The sequence below is a fragment of the Vicugna pacos genome, chromosome 9, assembly GCF_048564905.1.
Source record: "Vicugna pacos chromosome 9, VicPac4, whole genome shotgun sequence".
In the NCBI taxonomy this organism is placed as follows: Eukaryota; Metazoa; Chordata; class Mammalia; order Artiodactyla; family Camelidae; genus Vicugna; species Vicugna pacos.
Genome location: NC_132995.1, coordinates 33,157,632 through 33,182,293, shown reverse-complemented (window position 1 = coordinate 33,182,293; position 24,662 = coordinate 33,157,632). Strand labels below are relative to the sequence as shown.

Genomic DNA, 24,662 nt, shown 5'->3' with positions numbered 1-24,662 from the left:
CTGTGGGGAGACCGACGAAGGGGAGGAGCAGGGCACCTGCCCACGTGAAAAGACGCTGGGTTCTCCCTGAAAGCCAGTTACCCAGAGCCACCCATCCTGCAGCCTGCTTTATCTGGAACCAGAGTGTTTGCCTAGGAGGCCTCAGAGAAGCCAACATATATTTACCAGAGATGAGACTGGGCTTGGGTGTTCCCGCCTCCCAGCCTCTGCACACACTAGTCCTCCTCTCTGGGATGCCAGCCTTGTGACCTGTCTGTAAAGGTTCTGATACCCTGGGTCTCAGGACTCCACATCCTCACCCGACTGCCCCGCACTCCAGCCACGCAGTGTCTGGCAGAACACCTGATGGCGAGTGCGAGTAAACAGGTCTATGTGGCGCAGTGAAAAGGACCCTAGAATCCAAGAAAAGGGAGGATAGGATGACAGTTCTCGTTAGGCAAGTGCTTAATTTGCACCTGGCATCATGCAGAGCGCTTTTCACAAATTACCAGTCAATCCTCACCTTAACTCTATGAAGCAAATTGTCCTCCCATTAAAGATAAGGAAACTGAAGGCGGGCGGGTATAGCTCAGTAGTAGAGTACATGTTTAGCATTCACAAGGTCCTGGGTTCAATCCCCAATGTATCCATTAAGAAAAAGTAAATAAATAAAAGTAATTACCTCACCCCCTGCAAAATAAAAACATAAGGAAACCGAAGTCCAGAGAGGTTAAATGATGTCCCAGATCATAGAACAAGTAAATAGTCAATCCAGGATTCAAGCTCAAGTCCACTCCACCTCAAAGCCCATGCTTTTAGCCATTGTGGTCTCCAGAGTCCTTTCCTTCCCTTCTCTGGGACTATCTCACTGACTTAACCATGATGTAACTTCGCCAAGTACTTCCTAAGAAGCACTAGTTCCCCAATTAGGGACATACTGCAGACCTTAGTTGGTCTTGTGAATTAGCATATCAAAGGCTCTGATAAATCCTGCAGAAAGAAAATCCACAGCTTGGTTGGACTTAGTTTCCCAGCCCAACATGACGGCACATCCTTTTTTGGTAAGCAGGATGCCTGTTATCAAAAAAAAAGCTCTCAGAAATCCTGATACCATGCAGATAAGAAACCTGTCAGCATCCCCCTGCTCAGCCTCCAGCCCCCTCCCCTCCCCTCTGAGCTGTCCCAGAGGCCATTAACTAGCAAAAGATGGGCTGCAGCAGTCATTTAGGCTTTGATGTTCCCGAGGGCAACTCATCATCATCTTTGACACTTCCAGGCAAGAGGTCCCCAGGGAACCTGGGGTATGTTTGGCCCCATCCCACCTCCCTTTGTTCAGCAGCACCAGCTCTTGGGGAAAAGGGCACTGCCAGCCCTGTTTCCAGGTTGGCTATTCCTTTAAAGTCAACCTCAGCCACCTGGGCCCTCAGCTGGGCCTCAAGTAGCTGAGATACTTAGAATGTTGGGACTGAAAGGGAGGGAGGGGGAGGGGGAGAGAGAGAGAGGCTTTGAGGATGCAAGAGCTTTTAGAAGCAGAAAATCAAAGCCTTTTAGAATTTGAAGGTGGATGGAAGAGACCTAGAATCTCAAAGAAGAGGAGTGATTAGGAAAGGTCCTAGATCTGGCCCAGTCTGGGCTGGAGCTTGGACAGTGGGACTTTTTACAAGCTGTCCAGGGACACTGGTGCCAGCCGTGTCCAGCTCCATGCTCCCGGGGCAGTCTGCAGCCCCCAGCCAGGTCTCCCCACAGCCCTCCCCACAAGGAGCAGCTGAGGCTTGCCTTCGGGACCCCAGGGCTCTCACCAGGCAGCACCTGCCCAGGGAATGCAGGCTCCCAGGGCAGGGGTGGCAGGAGTCAGACGCAGAAGGTCCAGAACCAGCTCCGCAGCTAACTGGCCCTGAGAACTTTGGACCAGCCTGTCCCCTCTCTGGGCCTCAGCTTCCACCCCTGCTGAATAGGTGATTATGATCCTTGTCCCCCATCTGTCTTCTCCATAGCCCAGGGCCTTAAGATGCTTACAGGGAAGGGCAGGGCTTACCTCCCAGCTGACAGCAAGGGGCAAAGATGGTGCCAGGCCATCTCCTTCTCCTGGCCAGCCCCTCTTCCTTCTAAAACCACAGGCAGACCTCAGCTGTCTGGATCAAGTTCCCCTTCTGCATCTGTGCTCCCACACTGCCCAAGGCCAGGCTCACAAGGTCAGCCCAGTTACCTCCCTGCTCATTTTTGGGGCGCTGCAGCTTGACTCCCCATAGCCTGGCAGAACGCCCATCTTTGGACTATCAGACCCTTAGCATTCCCAAGGTCAGCCGCCAGCCCTCCCTTTCTTTTCTCTCCTCCAGGTCTCAGATCCCTGGCTGGGAAGTGGACAGGTCACAGAGCCAGGCATCCTCCCCCAAGATGGCTGCCAGCCTGGGCAAGGCTGAGGGTCCAGCCCCTTCCAGGGAAGGTCAGCGGAGGCACAGAGCCAGATCCCACCCCAGCTCACTGAGGACCCACACCGCATCAATGGTCCCTGCATGCTGTTAGCACACCCCACAGGCAGGGCGCTCCCTACCTCCAGTCACACAGCTAGCATCAATGAAGCTCTCAGAAAACGCAAGATTTGATTCTAAGCTCTTTACACAAATAAACACATTTCATTCTCCCCCAAAATTTTATGAGACAAGTACCACTATGCCCATTTAACAAACAAGGAAACAGAGACCCTAAAAGGTGGAGTTACCTGCTGGACGTCGCACAGCTGGCAGGTGATGGAGGTGCCTGCTCCTTGATTTCACTGCTCGTTTCCTCTTGACGTTATCTGACAGTCAGAAAGGGCTTCTGTTTAAAACTCACAGTAAAAGATACTTCTAAAAATGTGTTTCCTTGGGACTAGCTGAACTTTTTCCCCAAGGACCTGGTCCTGGGGGCTGTCAAGACCACCCAGGTGACCTCCTCATCCCAGCCCCACTCCTACGCTCTCAGTCAACCACAGACCTGGACACCTCCTCCCAACATCCTCAGAGGCTTGTCTTTGATAGAGGGGGTGCAGCCCAGAGACTGAAATTGAATTTAAATGGAGTGTGATGAGGGGAGGGGTGTGGGTTGTGAGGTCCTCACCCCCAACCACTTCCTCAACATTCTGGAGGCTGCTGTCTAACTAAGCGACTCCCCTTAGAGTAGCATCTCTGACTCTCCCAGGGTCCCTAGTGTCACTCCAGCCCCAACCCCAACCTACTCATCAGCTAAGCTTTCAATGTTGGGAAGAAGGAAGAGGAGGAAGAGGGATAAAGGGGAATGTAGGGGAAAAGGGGAGGGGGAGGAGAAGGAGGGGAGGGGTGAACAAGTGAAAGGGAAGAGAGGGTGGGAAGCAGGGGGGCGCGGGGATGCGGGGAGGAGGAGGGGTGGGAGCAGGAGTGAGAGGGATGGAGGGAGGAGGGGAGGAGGGGAGGAGGGGAGGAGGGGAGAAGGGGAGGAGGGGAGGAGGGGAAGAATTGTACCTAGACTCCTCTGTGTCATCAAGTGGACTACAAATACATAAAGAGCATGAATGAGTGGGCCAAGGGCTCACCTTATTTGCAGGCTGCGGCCCCTCGGGTGGTGGGTCAGTTTCTCCCCAGTTCAAGAGGCCAGAGGGGGACTTTGAAGCTAAGCCACCCCAGCCCCCACCCCCTTATCCTCACCCAAGCTTGAGCTTCAAACAAAGCGGGCAGCCCGAGAAAAGGGGCGCAGGTGACAGCAGCCCCTGGCAACCGTTGCCCCGGCAACCATTGGCAGCTGCAGGGACTACGTCACTGCCTAGCTCCAACCCAGCACAGCACAGGCCCCCCTAACTTGTCCTGTGCCCAAGTCCCCTAACTTGCTTGCTGGCCAGGCAGGGAGCTGGCAGCAGAAAGGGCAGAGTTTAAGACACCAGGTTATAGGGAGCACTGGGGGACATCTGCCTAAGTTTGTCAACATTGACTTTAAAATCCTGTGATCAAAAATGCCTACTACACTTGCCCCTGGAGGCTGCCAGCCTGTGGCCTTGGCCTCAACCCACACAGGGTACCCTTCTAATCCCCACTATTGGCTGCCACGAGCACAGAATGCACATGATACTTCCCTGGAAGCATCTCAGGGGAGTATCTCTGCCAGGAAGTCTTCCCAGATTGCCACAACCCACCAGGAATCTTTCTTCTGAATTAGCTGTAGGGCCTTCCTCTAGGGCTCCCTGGGGGATAACAATGGGTCAACCCTCCTTTCTGTGCCCCAGAGTAAGTACCAGTCTGGGGAGGGAGAGAACAAAAGCAAAGCTTCTGAAACCCCGACTGTGTGCCAGGCACTACATTAGACATTCTGGAGATCCATTTCCACTACTCTACAAAGTTAGCCCTATTGAACCCACCTTACAGATGAGGAGACAGAAGCTCAGGAATGTGATGTGACTTGCTCAAGGCCACTTAAGGCTGGTAAGAGAGGTGTATGGAATTCAAATCATGATCTCCTCTGAGACATGAAGACCCAATGTCCATCTGACACTTGACTATCCCCCATCTAGTGCACATCCAGACTTTATTTGGTCACCTCCAGTGACAGGGAGCTCACCTCATCTCAAGAGGGCACATCCCTTTGACCTCTAAAAAGTCCTTCACAGCCATTGAGTCAAAGGGAAAAGGACATCAAAGCCATGGGTGGCCTCCATGTGCCATACAGGGCCCAGAAGAGAACCAGGACTGCGGGCGCCCCCTCTGAGGCCTTCAGCTCCAGACCAGCGGCAGATCAAGAGAGAGGGTGAGACAGCTTAGGGGCTAAGGGGCCCAGGGTCTCAGAGCACTTCCCCAGAATAAGCAGGAATCCCCTTGGCAATCTCACTCCAAGGGGATGGAGGGGATTTGGGATGGTTTCTGACAGAGGCCATGGGAAAGGCAGCAGGGGCTGGGGCCATGGGATGGTGTGCCGGTGCACTCCACCACCTCCTCCCCCACAGATGGACCAGAGCCAGGAGGTGGCTATTGTCTCGCTGTCGGCCCAGAGCTGTGTGCTATTCAGGCACTATTTTTGGCCCTTGGAGGAAGAGGAAAAGAAAGCAAAGAAAGGAGTTGCTGTTCTCGGTGGAACCTTTGCCCGGAAAGGATTCCAGGGCCTGCTGGGCTAGAGAAGGCAGTCACTGTTGGATCAAAAGATCCTATGCTTGAAAGGAGATGGCAGGGACTGCGGTTCATGAGAGCCAGAGTCAGGGCACAGACGGGGTACCCCGGGCTTTTTACACAGATTTGGTGCTCACTGACTGCCGCAACACACAGAGAAATAGAGGCACAGGATTCCAGGTCCCACCCATAGTCACCAAACACTTGTAATAATAATAATAATAATAATAATAATAATAATAATAATAATAACCTACAAAAGTCCATAGCTGCCCAGAACCAAGTCTCTGCCAGAGATTGACCATCCTCACTTAACACCCACAACACTCCTGACCAGGGTGGAGGTCGGGGACAAAATGATAAGGCTCATAAATCAGATAACTGACACTCATGGAGAAGCATGACTGCCAAAATAATAAGCTAGTGACTCCACTCCCTCCTACTTATGCCACCCCACCTCTTCCTTGTTTTCACCAACTCCAGCGCGCTAGCCTTCTGTCTATCTTCAGACACACCTCAGGGCCTTTGCACATACTTTCTCTGCAACATAGCACATTCTCTCTGGGTTCTTTCCCTGGCTGGTTCCTTCTTAGGTCTTAATTCATATGTCCCCTCTCCTAAGAAACCTCCCACGTCCACCCAACCAAAAATATCCATCCCTCCCTTCCATATCTCACCTTATCTTACTAAGTTTACAGCACTTAACACTGCCTGAAATGACCTTGTGATTTGCTTGTTATCCATTTCTCCATGTTTGCTCTGTCTTGTCCGTCTTTCTCAATACCTGTATCTCCAGGACCTAGTACGGCAGAGCCTGGTCCACAGTAGATGTTCAATGACTCCAAGTTAAATAAAATGAGTGAGACAAAGCTGAGACTCTCTCACGCCAGGTAGGCTCCAAGTCTCTTCCCAATAGAAGCCAGCTCCTGATGCTCAGGGCAGGGGGATTCCAACACTGAGCCATCCCTGCTCCCCAGCTTCTGACTGGGTTAGGACCATACACACCTCTGCCAGGTGCTTGGCCAGAAAGAGGCTCCCAAGACTGTGCATAGCCTGAAAACAAGGATAGGACCTGAAACTTCACCTCTAATACAGAGCCACCTGGTAAAGGCTCTTAAGAAGTCCTGCAGTGCAGAAGCCTGGGAGTCCAAGGCTTTCCTAAACTACTGGGACTGCAGACATACTTTCACAGGGACTGGATTTCTTGATATCTGAGATGCCATCAGAATCTGTGATCAAAACTTGAGTTTTCTGTCTCCATGAAGGCAAAGTAACTATTGTGACAGCTCTCAACACCTGCTCCTGTGGCCCAGGGCCAGAGGAGACCTAGGGATGGGATCTGCTGATGATGGTAGGTCACATTCCCACTGCTGCAAATGCCAGGCTTCCATCTTGTCTCCCCAGGAGCTCCCCAAGGTAAATCAAGGAGGGAAAATATCAAACACCTGTGGCCAGGGAGGATCCTGGGGTCAGGGCACCTGGGGCAGGTATATCCCAAGGATGAGCCTGCAGAGACTCATGAGGGAGTCAGAGCAGTGACGGGAACCGGATGCAAGCATAGACAACATGATGTGCCCCTGACCTCCTTTGCAACGCACACAGCCACCCTCTGAGGAGTGGGAATTATTAAGCCCATTTTACAACTGGGAAAGCTGAGGCTCAGAGAGGGCAAGCCACTTGCCATGGGTCACATAGCTGGTGAAACTGGACCCAAATCCAGCTCTGTGCACTCCTTGCCTATGCTGTGCCCATTGTCCTGCATGGCACCCCAACTCCAGCCTTGGAATTTCCGGGACATGGAGAAGTGGTGTCAACCACTCTAAGGAAGTGGACATGAAGCCCAAGAGGCTGCACGAGGGGCCCAAGGCATCAGAGCCCTGGAGTAGGGGCCAGACCCTCACCTCTAGATCCATGAGGTCCACAAACACTCTCATCCCACCCGGACAACAGTTACTGCAGCTCCTGGCCCTAGGTCTCCAAACCCAGGTTGGGGAGCAGAGGCCAGACTCCTGGGCCTGCTGACACCTGCTGCAGGGTCTCCGTGGGGAGGCACTGGCTGTTCTTTCCACCACAGACAGCGATGTGTGCTGCACCAGGGCCTAGCTTCCCTACCCCAGTCCAGGCACCGAGACCTGGGCATTCTTGGCACCCCTCCAAGGAACTGGAGAAAAGACTTTGCCCATCTGATCTGGGGCATGTACACAGGTGGCAGAGCCCCAAGAGGGTGCGGCAGGCATGAGCATGGACGAAAGGTTAAGCATAGCTCTGAGGAAACTGCACGAGGACTCCTTTCGGCCCTGCCCACTGCCCACAGCTCTCACCAGGCGATGTCACATGCAGGTATGTGGGAGGGGGAAGTGCCACGGGGTCAGAAACACATCTACCCAGGCGCAGGCCTATTGGATGAGGGAGAGCAGGGGGCAGCATCCACAACCTGATCATTTGGGAGGTGAGTGTCCCCCCTTCCCAACTCTTCCATCAGACCCTCCTGCCTCCTGCCAGTCCTGTTCACCCGGAACCCTCTCACCCTCTGTACCACCCATCAGGCTCAATGAGCTATTTACTCACTAGTAGGAGCCTCTGAATTCGCAATGGTTGGTACTAATGGTGGAAGTCCTGCAAGACTATGGAGAGGGTTTCTAGATGGAGGCGCCACCTGCACACAAACATCACCTGGTGCTGCTAGAAAGACCAACGTGTGGCTTGGGGACTAATGATCGGGAAGAATGTGGGAACTGGTGCCTCTCCCCACCAGGGCCAGAAACACTCAGGACTTGGGGGAGCCCTGAAGGATCCCACATGATGCCCAAGTTCCCTCTACCACTTCCCTGCCACACACCTGCAGGGACAGGGAACTCATGACCTCAGCTGGAAACATCATCTGGGGGCCATGGGCAAAGGTCCAGACTTGGAGGCAGGAGACAACCTCTGATTGGCCAGGGGACCAGGGGCCTCCTTCCTCATCTGTGAAATGTAGATGCGAATCTCCAAGAACAATAGCACCCAAGACTGAAAGAGGGTCTTTGTAGACAGTGAAGCTGTATGCACCAGGGGTTGGGGGGTGGATTGGGTTATGAGTCGCCCTGTGGGGTTGATACATGCCCAGCTGGTGACAAAGCCAGAAGAGCAGTGGGCAGAGGGCCCCAGGCCAAGCATGACTCAGCTGCCCTAGCCAGCCCCTGGCGTTCACCCTTCACATTTGTCACCATCAAGGCAGGTGGATCTGGGCAGCTGTCCCCCAACCACAGGGTCAGAAACCAGAGTGCCAGCCACAGAGCCACACCCTGAGGGCCAGATTCGGCCAAGGACCCAGAAGCAGTTGGCCATCCAGCGCAGACCCCAGGAGCCAAGGGACTCAGCTTCCCCAGGAAACCAGCCCAGCTCAAACCCAGGTCTCCCCTGCAGGCCTGGGATAGTGGTCAAGTCAGGTCATGGGTCGCAGGAAGAAAGGGGGACCCCCATTCATGGATGACTCCTTAGGTCAGCAGATTGAGACCCCATTGGATGGGCGTGTTCAAGAAGGCGGGCTCTCCGAGAGCTGGTGCCTTACGCAGTGACACCATGGGAGGACAGGGCTGATGCTTGGGATAAACTCCCTGCTGCTCCCTCAGAGAAGGGCTTGGCGGTGGCCCAGAATAGTGGCAATGACAACATTGCTTATGGTGTGCCAGGCGTTATACCCAGTGCTTAAGAGTTATGACTCAACCTTCTCAAGACTATCCTCCTTTGAAAGATGATGAAAACAAGGCACAGAGAGGCTAATGCACCTGTCCAAGTTCACACAGCTGATGGAGCTGGTACAGAACTAGACAGCCGCAGACCTACCCACCTTGTGTTGCCTCTCCCTGGGGACAGCTGAGCTGGGCGATGGAGGGGCAAAGGACCAGGACAGCTGGAGAGGGGCGTCTACTGCTTATGGGCCACTGCAGCATGGGGCTGTCTCAGATAATCCCACAGGGTCTCATGTAGATATGAGAGACTCAGGTATCTTTATGCCCATTTTACAGCCAAGGTAATGAGGCTTAGAGAAATTAAGCCACCTGCTCAAGTTCACTTTTCAAGGATTTGAACTTAGTTCTACCTGAACTGTCCTGTGACCAAACCTGAAACAAAACCTTCAGCTGAGGCTTAGGAAGGAGCTGTCCAAGCTGCACTTTGTGCTAAGTACACAGTTTGCAGCCATTTTCCCCAAATTCCAGTAACAGCCCTGCCAAGGGGTGGTAGTGTCATCTGCATAGAGGTGAAGACACTGAGGTCTACAGAGATTGTGACCTTGGATAGCAGGATACGAGCCTCTGAAGCCCTCTGCTTTCCCCTGTGGGCCTAGAGAGACAAGGTCAGGGCTTCTGGGAGCAGGAAGGCACAGGCCTGAGGTTGGGAGGGAGAGCAGAGGTGGCAGAGGTGGCTCTGGTCTGCCACTGTTGCTCGTTTGGAGAGTTTAAGTGGCCCTGAGCCCAGGGAGCCAGGCCGGAGCCATTAGCCGTATAACCACCAGTCTTTCAGGGGACCGGAGCAGGACTGGCTCCAGGACAGAGAGGCCCCCACCCCCAAGCCATCTTCCTCTAATGCAGAGGCCTGTCCACTGGTGTCTGCAAGCTCTGCCAGTTCGTCCAGGGCTCAGCTTTTATCTCTGCCTGCCTGGAACTGTCAAGTGCACCACAAACCGCCAGAACCTGAGCCAGCGCCAGCCCAGGAGCCCGATGCCCACCACACTGGCCTCCGCGACAAAGCACAAGTCAGGCTGGGGATAGGGGTGGGTCCTCCTGGTGCCCAGGTGCTCTGGCTCTCCTGGGGCAGGGAGGCAGGAAGAAGACTCCTCAAATTATTACACATTATCTCCAGGCCTCAGTGTACCCATCTGCCCAAGGGGGAGATCATAATAATACTGACTGACGTATGGGTGAGGTGCTGTTGTGCACACTTTCACTCCATTACCTCCTTAAGGCTCACAACAGTCCCCTGAAGTACAGACATCGTTATCCATTTTTTCTAGGTGAGGAAAATGAGGCCCAGATGCCCAAGTTCACACAACCAGAGACTAACAAAGCCAGGATTCTCCCCAGGCAAGCAGCCTTTCTATCCCCATGGGTCCTGTCTCCCCAGAGAAGCATGGCAGGGATGGGGTTCGAGACAAGGCCACATGTCCTCTGGTCCCCAGCACAGAATCTGGCCTGGGCGAGGGGCCCCCTCCCCAGTGAGGAGGCAGGAGAGCGCAGTGGATAAGAGCCCCCACGATAAGCAGTCACTCCTGTGTAAGCCTCCTGTGCCTCAGTGTCCTCTGTCTCTAAAGTGGGCACATCAGGAGCTCATGCCTCGCAGGCATAAAGGTGCATGTAAAGCACTAAGCCTGGGGCCTGGCAGAGGCTGAGGGCTGGAAGGTTCAGGACTGTTCTAGCCCAGCTGACCCACCAGGAAACCAGGGAGAGTTTGAGTCTTGAGGGGCCTGTAGGGATGTCTCAGCCCACTTGTGTCCAGGCAGGCACCCACAAGGGGTCAGAAAGCGTGTGTCCCAAGCTCCTCCCCACAGCAGCCCTGGCCTGACCCTGAATCTGCAGGGCTCCCAGGGGGCCTCAAGGAACTCCTGTGGGGACGTGAGGACAGACCAGTGGAGGGCAAGCCTGGGGAGGCTGAGGCCCAGCCAGAAACCAGCCCCCACCCCATTTAAAAGGCCTCTGTGCCAGTCCTGCCCTGCCCCCACCTGCCATCTGCCTGGTCCCTGGGGTCCTGGTCCCCCCAGCTGCTGGGTTTGCTCACGTGATGCCCCATCTGCTGTGAGTCAGAAGGCAGATTCAGGGCCAGTCTTGGTTGGGGTTAGAGTTGCTGAGCCTCCTCTGGTTCTTGGTAGGGCGGCGGCAGTGAGAATTGGGGCTGTGTTGTCACATTACCTCCATCCTCTCACCATCCCTGACCCAACTCTTCACTGCATCCCTGACATGGGTGTGGCCCCTACCACTCATGACTCACAGGCAGCTCTTACTGAAGATGAAGTGACCTGAGGTCCAGCTCAGCTGGAGCATAGTCCATGCGGCCCACTTGAGGCCACATGGAAGGCTGTCCCTGCCCTCCCCCTCCCATCTCTGTCATGCTGGGCCCTGCTAGGAAGGCCACCCCACAACGCACAGACCTGGCCACAGCTCTGCCTCCTCTTTTACCGTCTTTCTCCTGGGCTGCGTGGCCAACTCTTCCACCTCTGTCTCCACAGCCATGAAGCTGCCCTCCAAGCAGGAGCCTGGAGCCCCTGAGCCCAGGCCTAGGGCAGCCAGGCCAGCCCTGCCTCACAACCCTCCCTCCCCATCCAGCTGCAGTGGCAGCCTGGGCACCCAGACCCCGACCCCAACCCCACCCCACCCTCTGGCTGCAGTACTACCCAAGACTTCCCATCACCCCTTCCCCTGAGAGCAGATTGGGACCTGCTGGCCTGGCATTCAGGCCACAAAAATGACCCTTGCCAGATCTCCAGTGCCATCACTGCCCCACCCCCCCACCCCTGTTCTCATCATTCCCAAAACTTTTCCCACGTAGTGTCCTCTGCCAGGAATGCTACCTTCCCCCACCCCAATCCCCATACATGCAAGCCAAACCCTCCTCCCCTCACCACCAGCCTCCATGGCCAGCCTCTATGCCCTCTGCAGAGCCTCTGGGTCCTCCCAGTAGGAAAATTCTCCCCTCCGCTTCTAGCAAGCTTATCTCACTCCCCAGCCTCAGATCCTAACTGCCTTGTTTGTTTGTGTCCCTGACCAGATGAGGATGTCCCAGCCATGCTGACTGGGCCCTGCCCAGTGGCCCAGGGAACAGAAGTGGCAACAACAGTGCAGACTGCCTAGCATAGCCTCCCCATCCCAGACCACACCTGGAATGGTGTCCTTCATGACCTAACACTTTCAGAGCTGAGCCCCAGGACCACGGGAGGCAGGACAGCTATGATCACCCCCACACGCCCACTTAGTACGTGGGCCCAGAGGGACAGGCAAGGCAAGGTGGCCACGATGATGCTATGACTGAGGTCCCTGGGGCCCCTGCAGCAAAGGGGGATCAGGTCTGGCCCCAAGAGCTAGTCCCATCCCTGGACATGGGCAGTGAAGACCCCATGAGACCCCTGGCAACCAGCAGTTCTCACTGACTGGAGACGCTTCTTCCTGCTCAGTCTCCAGCCCCAAGGAGTCAGTCCTGAGGAAATCCGCGGCAGTGGGCAGGGCCTTGGTTCTGGGTCTGGACCACCCATGAGTTCTAAGACACCTTATTTGTCTCATTCGCTGCCATGTCCACCATCCCTAGAACAGTACCAGGAACATCATAGGTGCTGGATAATTATTTATTAGAATAACGTATTTGGCCCTCTATAGCCACAGAGGCTATTCCTCCCCACGCTACCTAGCTGAGGCCAGAGCAGTTCCAGGCAGAGTGGGAGTGGGGTAGGTAGAGGGGGGCCCTGCCTCAGTTCATGCTCTCCAACCCTCTCAGTCAAAAAAAAACACCAGCCTCCTCCCATGGGGCCAAGGGAGACCCCAGCTCAGCCCCACAGGAAGGAGGCTGGTTGGGGAGGCAGGGAGGACAAGAACCAGCAGTTGCCCCAGGTGGGAACTGGTGGTGGGGAGGCCCTATCTGTGCCAGGCAGATGAGGGCCCGGGGTCTGGCAGTTGGCAAGCAGCGAGTCCTCAGCCTCTGCTTCCCCATCTACTGCCACTGGTTCCCAGGGTATTCTCTCTAATCCCAGGTCCTCCATGCTCAGACCCTACTTCCAGAACCATCTCCTCCCAAAGGTGGCCTGGGTGATGAAGAGCCAGACTGTCCCCAGCTCACTGGGAGCCCTGAACGCAGCCCCCAGGTAGCTGCAGGTGAGGGCTGCAAGAGCCCTGTGCCTAGTCCCCTGCGGCGCCCTCTCCTCCCTGGGGCCAGATCCTGGCTTTCTATCCCCAGACTTGTTCTGTGACCTTGGGGATAAGCCCCCTGCCTCTCACAACTTTGGTTCTCCTATCTGTACACGGGAGCAGGAGAGGATGGTTATCTCACTACCCAGAGAGCAGACCCCAGTTCGCTGGGCCCAGTGACTCTATGACTCTGAGCCCCAGTTTCCCCAGCTAGTGGCTCTGACATGTTTCATCCTCTGGGGCCCCATCCCCTTCCCAGGCATCTCCCTGTCCATCCACCCCCAACTCTAGAGACCCCGCACAGCACTGCTCACGTGGGCTAGCTCCGAACTAGTTACCAAGACTTCAGTCCTCCAGTCTACCACCGCCCCACCCTCTGCCGCACACACCCCCATCCCTCCTCCCTCCTGCTTTCATGCCCTCCATCTGGTACCTGGTGACAGTTAGAAGGTCCAGCATGGGGCCAGGCAGCTGAATTGCCTTTCAAGATCCACCGCCGAGGCTCAACCTGCCAGCTGTGGTCCCGCTGCTGAGAGAGAGCCCGTGGTGTGGAGGCTCCCAGCCCCTCTCCTGCGGCAGGGCAAGGCAGGCAGCCAGTGTGGAGCCGGGGGAGGTGCCTGAGTGTGTTTTGGTGGGGGGGACACCCCCCTCTGCCCCAGCTGGGCTCCTCCCTCCTCCTAGCTCTGCTGGGGATGACGGGACCATACGTGAGTCACGGATTTCTCAGAGGGAGGCTGGGAGGGGGCAGGGCTGAGAGAGCTGAGGCAGGGATACTGGGGGCATGCCCATGACTCAGCGCTGGGCAAGGGGGCACTTCAGCCTCACCCCACATCCAGGCAGACAGGTGCCAAGCTTCATGGATGGATCCTGGTTGGAGATATCTCTGCTCCTCGCCTTCCATCTGGCGCTTCCCTAGAGCTGTTCTCCCCAGAGTTTCCGAGAGAGGCCAGGGTTGCTATGGCAACAGGCCGCCCAGATGCTGCCCCCACCCCCCGGACCCAGGCGACAACTGCCCCTTCCTGAAGGAAAGTCCAGCCTCCTTGGCAGCAGGCAGGAGTCGGCGCTGACAGGCACAGCGGAAGGCAAGCTGGGGAAGGGAGGTGTCAAGCAACCTGGCATGCGGCCAGCCAGGCCATGCACTACTGGCCGCCTGACCTTGACTCCTCCCTGAGCCTCATTTAGTCCTCCCAGCAAAGGGACTCATCTCAGTGCTCCCCAAGCACTCATGGTTTCAACAATCCAAGACTCAAGTTCTGGATTCTGAGACCCCCAGGGGTGTCTGGAAATGACCTGCCAGTCCAAACCTAGCAGACGTGTGACCTTCTGCCAAAGGGGAAACTGAGGCCCAGGTAAGAAGCCACTGCTGGTGGTTCCAAAAGCTCAAAGAGAGAAATTTTGAAATAGTCTGACGCCCCTACCCCATTTTCTAGCCACTGGTCTCTATCAGCAGTCCCCTCCCACTGCTAAGGTTCATGGCCACCTTGAGAGACGGGAAGCTTCAGATGGCCCAACAGCCTGCCCTGTGGGGTGGGGACTCCCCATCCTCCCTCCAATGTGAACAAATGATTCCCAAATCACAGATGCTATAAGGATTTCAAAACCTAATGAGGGTAAGTGATGTCGGCAACAATAACAACAGTAATAATAATAATGATTACATTTACTGATCATTTACTACATTCCAGACTCTTCCCTGGTGCCATTGCTGTTGCACCACAGGAAAACGTGTTGCTCAGAACAGTGCCTGGCACTTAATATGCTTTCAGTCAACATTTGCAGTGAATGTGGTGATAAAGAAGAAAGAGAAATGAATCCCAGAGAAGAGAATTAACTTGCACAAGGTCACACAGCTGGGAAGGGGCAGAGTTGGGACAGGAGCCCAGGTGGTCTGGCTCCACAGCTGGCTCTCCTAACTATTCATGAATCCAGCCTCCCCAGGCCTCTGGAGATGGTTCTGGACACAGTGGATGCTCAGGGCACTGAGGTCTGTTCTCTCTCACAGGGATCTGCATTCTAGAAGACTGGCCTGGAAAAGTCACCTAATACAGCATCAGTGGAAGCTCTTTAAGGCAGCCTAGGAGGCGAGGGGTCACTGCAAGTGAAGTCCACCCCTCACCTGCCTGCATAAATCAAGCTTCAGGGAGGAGGAAGGGCAATAAAGCTATACACTGGGGTGCAGGGAGGCCCCCAGGCCACAGGTTTCTCCAGGCGGTCAGCCTGCCATCCAGACTGTGGCAGGTGCCTGGAGCAGGTGGGCTCTGTGGCCACTGGGTCCATGTCTAGTCCACTGCTCCCTCCCAGGGCCACAGGAGTTATTACCTCATTGATGGGGAAGGAGGGGCTGGCCCACGCTAGAGGCCAAGAAACGAGGGAGCAGAAGTAAGCTTTCCAAAAATGGATGGGGAGCCCCTTACATGCCATGTCTTTGGGAAAGCTGCCACCTCCAAGCCTCGGTTTCCCCAAGGTCTGTCCTTCAGGGCAAGGCCAGCTGGTCACTGGGGCAGCCTCAGCTGTTCCCCAGGGTCCAGGCCAGCTGGACAGCAGTCACTCACCCGACACACACACACCACAGAGGGTGTTGGCCAGCAAGGCACGGGTGGAGGGTCGGCAGCACCACTCTCTCTGCAGTTGGCAGGGGCCCTCCAGGCTGGATGTCCGAGCAAGGAACGCAGAAGCCCAGAACCAGCTGCCACTCTGGCCACACATGAAAGGCCTATGGGGTGGCCCAGCCAGGGCAGGAGGTGGCCCGCCAAGTTCTGCCTGCTCTCTCATCAGGTTTCTCAGAGACCTACTATGTGCTGGGCACTGAGCCAGGCGCCAGGGGGTGGGGAGATCAGCCCGGCTCACATCATGGTGACCCTGGGGAGTCAGTTATTGGCACCATAAAGCCCCCAGAGGGCTCTGGGAGTCAGAGGAGAGAAACCAAATAAATTATTAGTCACAACACTACCTATTGTTAGTACCAACAGGACTGATTATAGCAGCTGAGTCCATAGGGTTCACTGTGTAAGACGCTCTGCTCTATGTGGGTCCTTCATATTTCATCCTCTCGAACCTGTGTCCCACTCGCATGTCAGAGACATGAAGTAGCTCAGCCAAGGCCATACAGCTGGTCTGTGGCTGGGCGTCCAGACGTGTGCTGCAAAGGAGACAGAGATGGGGCCATAAGGGAGGTGAGAGGGCATGTAGTCCCCAGGACATGAGGGAGGACGGGACATCCATGGTACACACTGTGACAGAGGCTTGGGCGAGTGCAAGGACACACTGGGACTTCTTCCCAGAGGCCTTACCCTTCTCCATCTCTAACCCTTCACCAGGGCAGCCTTGCAAACAGTGAAGAGCTGTGCCCACCTGCGGGAAGGGTCACGGGCAAACACTGCCTGCGTGGTGGTGGGTTTTTATTGACAAGAACAGTTCAGGTCCAGGCTTCTCCCCTTGCAAGCTGAGTGGCCTCATAAATCATCGAGCACCACATCTGGCACACAGTAGGTACTCAACAAATGTTGGCCAACATCAGATACCAAAGGCCCAGCACTCAACAGTTTATAAAGGCCTTTCATGTCCATTGTCTCTATAAACAGTGATGACTGTTCCCATTTAACAGAGATGGAAACTGAGGCTCAGGGCACTTTTCCAAAGCCTCTCAGCACATCAGTAGCAGAGCCAGGACTCGAATCCAAGTCCTGTGACCTGGCCCACATGCTTTGTGGCCCGTGCTCCCAGCCACCTCCCTGTTCATTCCCGTGGGAAAGCCTCCTGGCCACAGGAGTGGGGGCAGCCGCAGTCCCATGATAATGCCAACTCCCGTCACAGCCACCCCAGCGCCTGGGGGGATGGCATTGCCCATGTGACTCAGCCGCCCTCACAAAGGGAACTGTGTGCCTTAGGCCTGCTTCTCTCACCCACCACCCATCCCCCAGCTGGAGAAGGAGCAGGGAGCCTTACAAACCCAAGACACAGGGATGGCTAGAGACACCATCAGCCATTAAAATGGGACAAGTCTAATGGAGATTCAAGCCCAGGCTTGGGTGCAAGAGGCTGATGCCAGCTCCAGTTAAGGAATGAAAGGCCAGGCCAACAGAAGGCAGAGACCGCCCAGGTCCAAGCTGGTTTTCTGAGGCCTTATTTGGTACTCCAAGGACAGACTTAACACCCTTGGACTCCCTTGGGGGTGGAGCCCAGGCAGGTGCCCTGCCCACATTTACCTGCATCAGGTTTCAAAAGCACTGGGGCTTATGGTCTGGAAAAAGACACCCCCGGATACCAGCCCAGCTCCTGTGTCCACACCTATCTCCATCACTGACCTCTTTCCACTCTGACCCCCTGAAGGCTTCAGACTCAGAGCATACGTGCCACTATTGAGCTCTTATTGTGTATTCGACTTGTATTTTCTCCCACAGTCCTACAGAAGATTTGCTTTCTCCATTTGCTGAAGTAACTGAGGCTCAGAGAGGGAGGGAGCCCAGCCCAAGGTCACACAGGATCTGACTTCAAGGCTTGCTTCCTCTCCCAATACCCTCTTCCCAGTTCCAGTGGCATCTTTACCACATGTCAACAAGAAGTGTCCTTGGGCCTGCCCCAGACAGGCAGGCACGCAGACGGACATCCCCCACCCTCCACGGTCACCATGCTCCCACCCAGGAACACAACAGAGGTCCTCAGACAAAGTTCAAGCTGGCTGGGCCTCCAAGGGCCATTCCTGCTGACCTCCCCAGAAGGTAGACACGCCTGGGTGCCCAGCTACCCGAGATAGGAGGTAGACAGGGCAGCCGCCCCCTCTCCGTAGGCATGACAGAATGTCTGATCTCAGCCCAGCCCCCCAAGTACACTTGGCAGGAGGGTTGGATCCAGCTAGAACAGGCCCGGAAGGTCATTCTGGCCACATTCTTGCCTTCCAGCCTCCAGAAGCCTCTGAGCCCAGGGCAAAGGCAGGCCCACCACAGACGAGCTACAAGGCCTCTCCACAATCCCACTGCCATGCTGCCCGCATGGGCCACTCTTGTTGTGGGGAAGCAGGTGCAGGGCTGGGAACCCAGAGGCCTAATTTCTTCAAGTGAGACCCTAGCCATCTGTAAGTATCAGGCGTCCCTTTGCAGCTCAAAGGATTGGAGCCGGTCGGCTGGGTGGTGCCTCACCACTCAGCCTTGGGAGCCAGAAATGCAGCCCTTCCTGGCAGCATGACATCCGGGAGAACCCCTCTTCCCAAGAGAATCCTGAGTGATTTGATCAGAGGCAGCCTTGCCTGGGGAAGACCCAGTGATTGGGAGGCTTCAAGCTGCCCCTCAACTCACCTAGACTCCTCCCAGCATTGCCCTCAAAGTCTTCCAAACAGCACAGCATGGGACCTGGCATCAAACTATCCAGATCTGAGCTTCTGAGCCTCAGTGTCTGCAGGTGTAAAACAGGGACACACAGGCTCATCTGTAGCCAGGGCCTCTGAGTAGGGCAGTAACAGGTGCTGTCACTACCCCAGGCTCTCTTTCAATGCAAATTACCCCCCTGCGGGGAACAGAAGAGGCTTCTGCCTTCTCTATAGGAGTCTCCCTTCCTGAACAAGAGGGCCCAGACAGGCCATCCCAGCTGCTGCTGATGTCTCCATGGTTGTACCCCTTCTGTCAGCAGCGCCCCCAGCCCTGGTCTGTGAAGTTTGGGTGTCAGCTGCTCCAATGCACAAGACTTGGGCCAGGTGGCTCTGGTTAAGGGTGAGGATCGTCACTCCCATGCCAAGGGAGGCAAATGAGGCCCAGAGAGGTTGAGTGACTACCCACAAATTAGCACAGCAGTGGGCAAAGAGAGCAGGATTCACTTTGTCTTGGGGTGACAATGTGCCATCTCACTTGACTGCCACAGGCTCCCCAGGGCCCAGTCTCTCAACCTTGACCTCCCCACGCACCCCACTGCCACATCGCCCCCCCCATACACACACCCAGTGAAGCCCAACAGAGAACAATGCGAAGGTGTTGCTGCAGGAGACCCACCTGAGGAGTTGTAAGAGGGTGCCTCAGTGTCCTTCCCTGGAAACCAGGGCTGCTGTCACTTTTCTTTTGGTAAAATAGTCAGGTGCACTTTGTGGAAAGACCAGCCTCACCCCAGGAGATGCCCCCAGTGCTTCCCAGAAGCACTGCTTTCCAAACTGTGCCTCTGCCCAGGGACCCCCCCAGGGCCTCCTCGTAAGTGCTAGGGCACAGATGGCTCAGGAGGTGTAATGGGGTGAGGATGACAGACACTCATTAGTAGGGGCGGCCTAATTAACAGAGGGAACATGAGGGGCCCATTTGACCACCCACACACCCCAGGGAGCTGAGTTGGTCGGCAAAGAGCTGGCCAGGTGCCAGGCCCCCTCCCAGCTCCAGCCCCCCGCCTCTGTCTGGCGACCCTGTGGGGCCAGGAGACTAAGCCTGCGTGGGTGGAGGTGAAGCTGGAAGACTCCAGCTCCCTGCTTTGTTCTCAAACCTCCGTTCCTGCCCACCTCCCTCGAGGCAGACAGGGAAACAGCCCAGAGAAGGAAAGCCTGGTCGGGGTCCCACAAGAAGCACTGGCAGGGCTGGCCCTTTCCTCCACGATGGCTCCCCGACCCTGCTGTGTCCTGGGCCACCATTTCGGGGTCTCACCACAGAGGCCTGGCCCAGGGCAGGCAAGCAACCATTCAGGGAACAGTTTGACTTTCACCTCCTGCCTCTGGCAGCCAGGGGTTGGCGGGGGGAGGGCTGCACTGCTGGGTAGGGGGGCTGGGGAGAGGCGGAAGGACCCTGTCCTGGCCAGAGGGACAGGCATATACCCCCAGGCTTAGGCCCTGTCCCTGCTCACCTGGGGAGACTGCCCTCACCCTCATCAAAAGTTAAACAACCTGGGCCAACCAGCTCCCAAACCGGTTTCCCATGGGATCCCTGGAAACAGGCTCTAGGCACCGGGAGAGGAAGCCAGCAGAGACACTGGCTACAGGCCTCCTACCTCCCCATCTAAACACCCAGGTTTGCAGGCTCCCCTTGGCCCCCAGCCCTCCAGTCGCTTCATCTGAGCACAGGGAATACACCTCACACCCTGCTGGCTTCCCTGTGCCAAGATGGCCACCACATAAGCACAGCCAGCCCACACTCAGAGTGGCCGGGGGTAAACCCAGGATAGCCAGAGCCTCCTGATTTGGATCAGCCCATAACCCTGAGCAGGCCAAGGGCCAGGCCTCATACATGCCTTCAGGCAAGGAACTAGACCTGGGGGTCGGCCAAGGTCAAGTGGGCCAGGCTGGGAGCCACACTCCCCCACCTTTCCCACCCCGTCCCCTACCCCGAACAGCAGATTCTTACCTCAGGTCTGGGCAGGCCCCTGGCTGGACTCTGCATAGGCTACCTCCTCCCCTTTCACCTCCTCCAGGGATCACAGACACCCAGCCTGAGCTTGTCTGGGCAGGAGGCCCCAGGTGTGGCTCCGCCTGCCTGTCCTGCCCCATTTCCGGCTGGCCCCATGGCTGTGCTGCCGCCTCCCTCTCTCATTCCTGAGTTTCCCTGCAGGGGCTGACCTGATCCCTTGGGTGCTGAGTGCCACACCCCCTCACCTTAGCCCTTAATGGGCTTTCAGCACCTCTACACAGGGACAGTGGGTGGCTGGCCCACCCATGGACCCTGGATGAGCTGGGGGAGTTGCTGAATGTTTCTGAGCCTCAGCGCCCCCCTCCCCAGGGCTGTTGGGAGTTGCTGCCCCGAACCCCATGCATAATTACCAATTCTGCGAGTGAGTGCTGCCTCCTCTCTGAGCTCACGTCCCACCTAAAGCCTGGGTCCAGATTCACCTGCTTGTAATAAAAACAAGCCAACAGCCAGCAGCTGGCTGGAGGCAAAAGGCGAAGTCGGGGTGCAGGGGAATGGGGGGGACATGGTCCCCACTCTCAGAACATCCAGCCTCCTGTAAGACATAAAAGGGGAGCTGACACAGACAAAGGGTTGGGGCAGGGATAGCTTCCTCCTAGGAAGGGATTAGGGGCCGCTGCCCCAGGTATCCTGGGGGTACAGAGGAGAGTGGTCCAGTCAGGCTCTGCTTCACCTTCGAGGCCCCCACGGAGGCTCGGGGCACAAACATCCCAGCCCCCTCCTGGACCGCTCTCCCCCAACCCTGCCTGCATGGCCCCTGGGCCACACTTCAGACCTCACCTGAGACCGGCCGTTCTCCGGGGGAGCCTTTCAGAGTTCTCACACTACGCATCCACTCCCTCAGGTGGCTCTGGTTCCCACTCCCACCCCCAATATCCACAATATTGAGAACTGGGCTACCACCTCCTCCAAGAAGCCATCCAGACAGTTGTTGATTCATTTGACAAAGTCTGTGTGAGGAGCTGCTGTGGGCCAGCCCCAAGCGAGGCACTGAGTGTACAGACATGTGCCTTGGGAGCCTTCCCTCATTTCCTCATTGGACTGTGTGTCTCCCATGGCCCTCTGGGGTCCCCCTCACCTGGGGCCCATCTCCCAGTGTCAGAATCATTTCTTTCCTTGTCTGTGTGTCCTGCCAGATCACCAAACACAAGTCCCAGCAGAGGGACTGGTGTAGGAAAATTCTGGGTGACCAGCAGGTGATGGAGAAAAAGTAGGGATGAGAAATAGATGATGGATGGATGGAAGGCTAGACAGGTGGACAGATTCAGTCATGCATTTAGGGCCTACTGTGTACCAGGCACTCACCTAGGCACTGGGGACACAGCAGTGAACAGAACACAAAAATCTCTGCCTTCTTAGAGCTGGAGGAGACACATAATAAATCAATAAGTATATAAATAGGAAATACATCCAGTGGTAAGAACTATGGGGCAAAATAAAACAAAGGGAGGGGAAAGAGAATGATGGAGGAGGAGGGTTGGCTTAGATTTTCTCTGAGAAGGTTGACACTTGACACAGTCTAAATGTGATAAGGGAGGTAGACTTTATTATGTCTGGAGAGCATTCTGGGTAGCAAGAACAGCACGCACAAAGGCCCTGTGTAGGTGGCTGCTTGGTGTGTTTAAGGAACAGCCCAGCATGGCTGAATGAAGGAGCTGAGGTAGAGATGAGTCCAGGGAGAAGAAGGAAGGATGGATGGACAGATGGACAGATGGGAACAAGGGTGGATTCGGGTCTGGTGAAGTGTTGGAGAGCTCCAGTCCCCTGCGGAAGGATCTAACTGTTGGCCACAGCTCAGATCCATTCCTGGAGGCTAGCCCAGACCTCACTGGGGTTCCCAGCCCCCAGATTACCTCCCTCTCTTCACCCGGGGAAATTTCCAACTGCCGATAAGACCTCTGCTCTGACCATGGGCATACGAGCCTGCTCTGCTCAGCAAGATGCTTTGCCCCCCACCCCCACAAGCTGAGCACAGATAAGGGGATACCAGGAGAGGTGGGGTGTTGGAGAGAAACCAGCCTTCAGAAAGACAGCCTGACCCCTAAAACCCCAGAGTTTCCCCAGGGCCCTGAGATCTATACCCATGGCCCCAGAGATGCCACCCATCCCAATAAGGACACCAGGGAAGTCCCAGTGACTTCCTGTATACTCGTCAGTGACTCCCCCACTCCTGACACCCACTCTAACCTCCCCACCACTACTCTGCCTTCAGGGCCCTGGCTTGTGATGTAATCACCAAGCTCTGTCAGGTGAGCAGGAGCGGCTGGGCTTGCAGTTCTGGGTTGGGTGCACTTGGAGGAGGTTGCTTAACCTCTCTCTGCACCTTGGGCCATCTATGAAATGAAAACAGGCCTTCGCCCTGCTTGCCTTCCAGAGGCAAAGATAGGAGAAGGGATAGGGTCTGGAAAGTGCCCTGACAGAGCAGCTGTCTGAGGAGCACTTGTGGGGCTGGGAGCTTGGTCTCAAGGATCCCCATCTAGGACCTGTGGATTATCCCATCAACTCCTTGCTATACCCTGTGAGGTAGGAGCCGCTTTTTAATGTGGGTTTTACAGATAAAGGCGGGGTTGGGATGGGGCAAGTGTTAAGTGACACATCTGAGGACATACCCAGGCAGTCTGATCCAGGACTGGGCCCTTTATCTGATCCTGGGTAACCTCAGACTCCCTCTGCTCACCTGCACCCCCACTCAGTGGGGATCCTTAGGAAATACAGACCCCTTCCTTGTCAGGGTAAGGGGGAAGTGTGGAGGGGCATGAAGGGCCACTAGTTGTGACATCTCATGCTCTAGCAGGACCTCAGTCTCAGTCTCCAAGCTCCTTCTGAGAGCTAGTGCTATCTACAAAGTCAGGAAGTGAGCTCCCCATCTCCAGGGGAAACCAAGGTCATGCTCAGCTGGAGTGTTACAGAAAAGATACTTGTCACATCTGTGGGGAGGACTCAGAGTTCTCTAAGATCATTTTCTACTTACAGGTTATTCATGTGGGCCATTTTTTACTAATTCACATATGCGTTCACTAAACTGATAACTGCAGAGTAATTCCTTGGTGCCAAGACCTTCCTTACATTTTCAAAAATAAAATGCCAACAGGGCAGGCAACAGAGCTGTGACTGGGGATGCGGCTCCAGAGCAGACTGGGTAGGACATCCCAGCTCCACTTCCCAGTCAATTTGCCTCCCTTCACCTTGGTTTGCTTATCTACAAAATGGGGGTGATGGCAGCATCAATCTATGAAGTTGTCATGAAAATTAAATGAGAAAATGCTAAGTGCTTCCAACAGTGGCTGGCACGTGGTCAGGGCTCAGTCAATGTTTGCCACATCCAAATGCAGAGGGGAGTTCAAGTTACTTGCTCTATAAGGCCCCTTCCTGTCTTCAGTGTTGCCTCTGTATTGAAAGGCACTGGGCTCTTCCTCCTTTTTGGTCACATCTAGAAGTAGGTGACCTCCATGGCTAGATGTGGGTTTACAAGCCCATGGCCCTCCCTGTGCTGGGATGGGTGGAGAGGTAGCCAAGGGCATTATCCTGCTTCCCATGAGGAGTTCATGCTCCACCATCTGCATCCTTGGTCACATACCCTCTAGGTTCCATCTGTACCCAGTCACCATCTACACTGTCTGAGGATCAGGAGAACTGGTTCCAGTCCTGGGTCTGTCGCTCACAGGCTCTGTGGTGCTAAGCAGATCAGGGCCCTTCTCTGAGCCTCAGTGTTCCCATCTGTGAAATGGGAATGATATGAGAACCAATCCTACAGTGTTTTCAAATTACATGAGGAGACTTGGGGCAGGGAACCACTCTGAAACCACTTTGCCAACCAAAAGGCTCATTTCACCATCCTAGCCACTCTGACGGGTTTTGTCCCCACTTTACAGATGAGACTGAGGGTGACCCAGAGAGAGCAAGTCACCCAAGCCCACATGAGTCAGCAGCATCAGGCTACAACCCTGGCATTCCGTGACACCACAGGAGCTGTCCTTGTGCAGTCTCAGGGGGCCTCTCCAGGTTAAGTTGACTGAGTTCTACCAGGGTCAGGATGGGGCAACTGAGTCACGTCCTCCTGGGGCGTTTTCTGCCAGGCCTCCCCACGTCTCCGCCGAATCTTCACTCACTGGGTAGCAACCAAACACAGGAAATGGGTACAAGCCAGATGTCAAGACTGTGGGGGCGGGAGCTGTGGGCCTAGAATAGGGCAGTGTATGCCAGGCCTAGCTCTAGGCAAAGAACGGAAGGCGTCTCATCACAGCCCCAGCACAGCCCTGACCTGCCCATGGGTCTCTTACTGAGACCAGGCGTCCATCCTCTCTCCTGATATCCCCACCCCCACCTCTGCCCAGACAAATTCCACT

At 55.5% G+C, this 24,662-nt stretch overlaps 1 protein-coding gene across 11 annotated transcripts in view; it reads right to left on the bottom strand.

The window, feature by feature from the left end:
• Positions 1-20,400, bottom strand: part of ADGRG1 (adhesion G protein-coupled receptor G1) — a 39,071-nt gene extending 18,671 nt beyond the window's left edge. Inside the window, exons 1-3 of one of the 11 annotated variants that reach the window (XM_072967446.1) lie at positions 20,257-20,354; positions 15,903-16,091; positions 2,699-2,776 (exon numbers count right to left, since the gene is read on the bottom strand). The gene's annotated coding sequence lies outside the window, so the exon portion shown is untranslated. Of the gene's footprint in view, positions 1-1,778; positions 1,904-2,698; positions 2,807-13,385; positions 13,523-13,777; positions 14,373-15,902; positions 16,092-18,243; positions 18,341-18,930; positions 19,121-20,256 lie in introns of those variants that run through there. The other 10 variants (XM_072967443.1, XM_072967442.1, XM_015248107.3 and 7 more) reach the window with 10 other exon arrangements.
• Between the last annotated feature and the right edge of the window lie 4,262 nt (positions 20,401-24,662).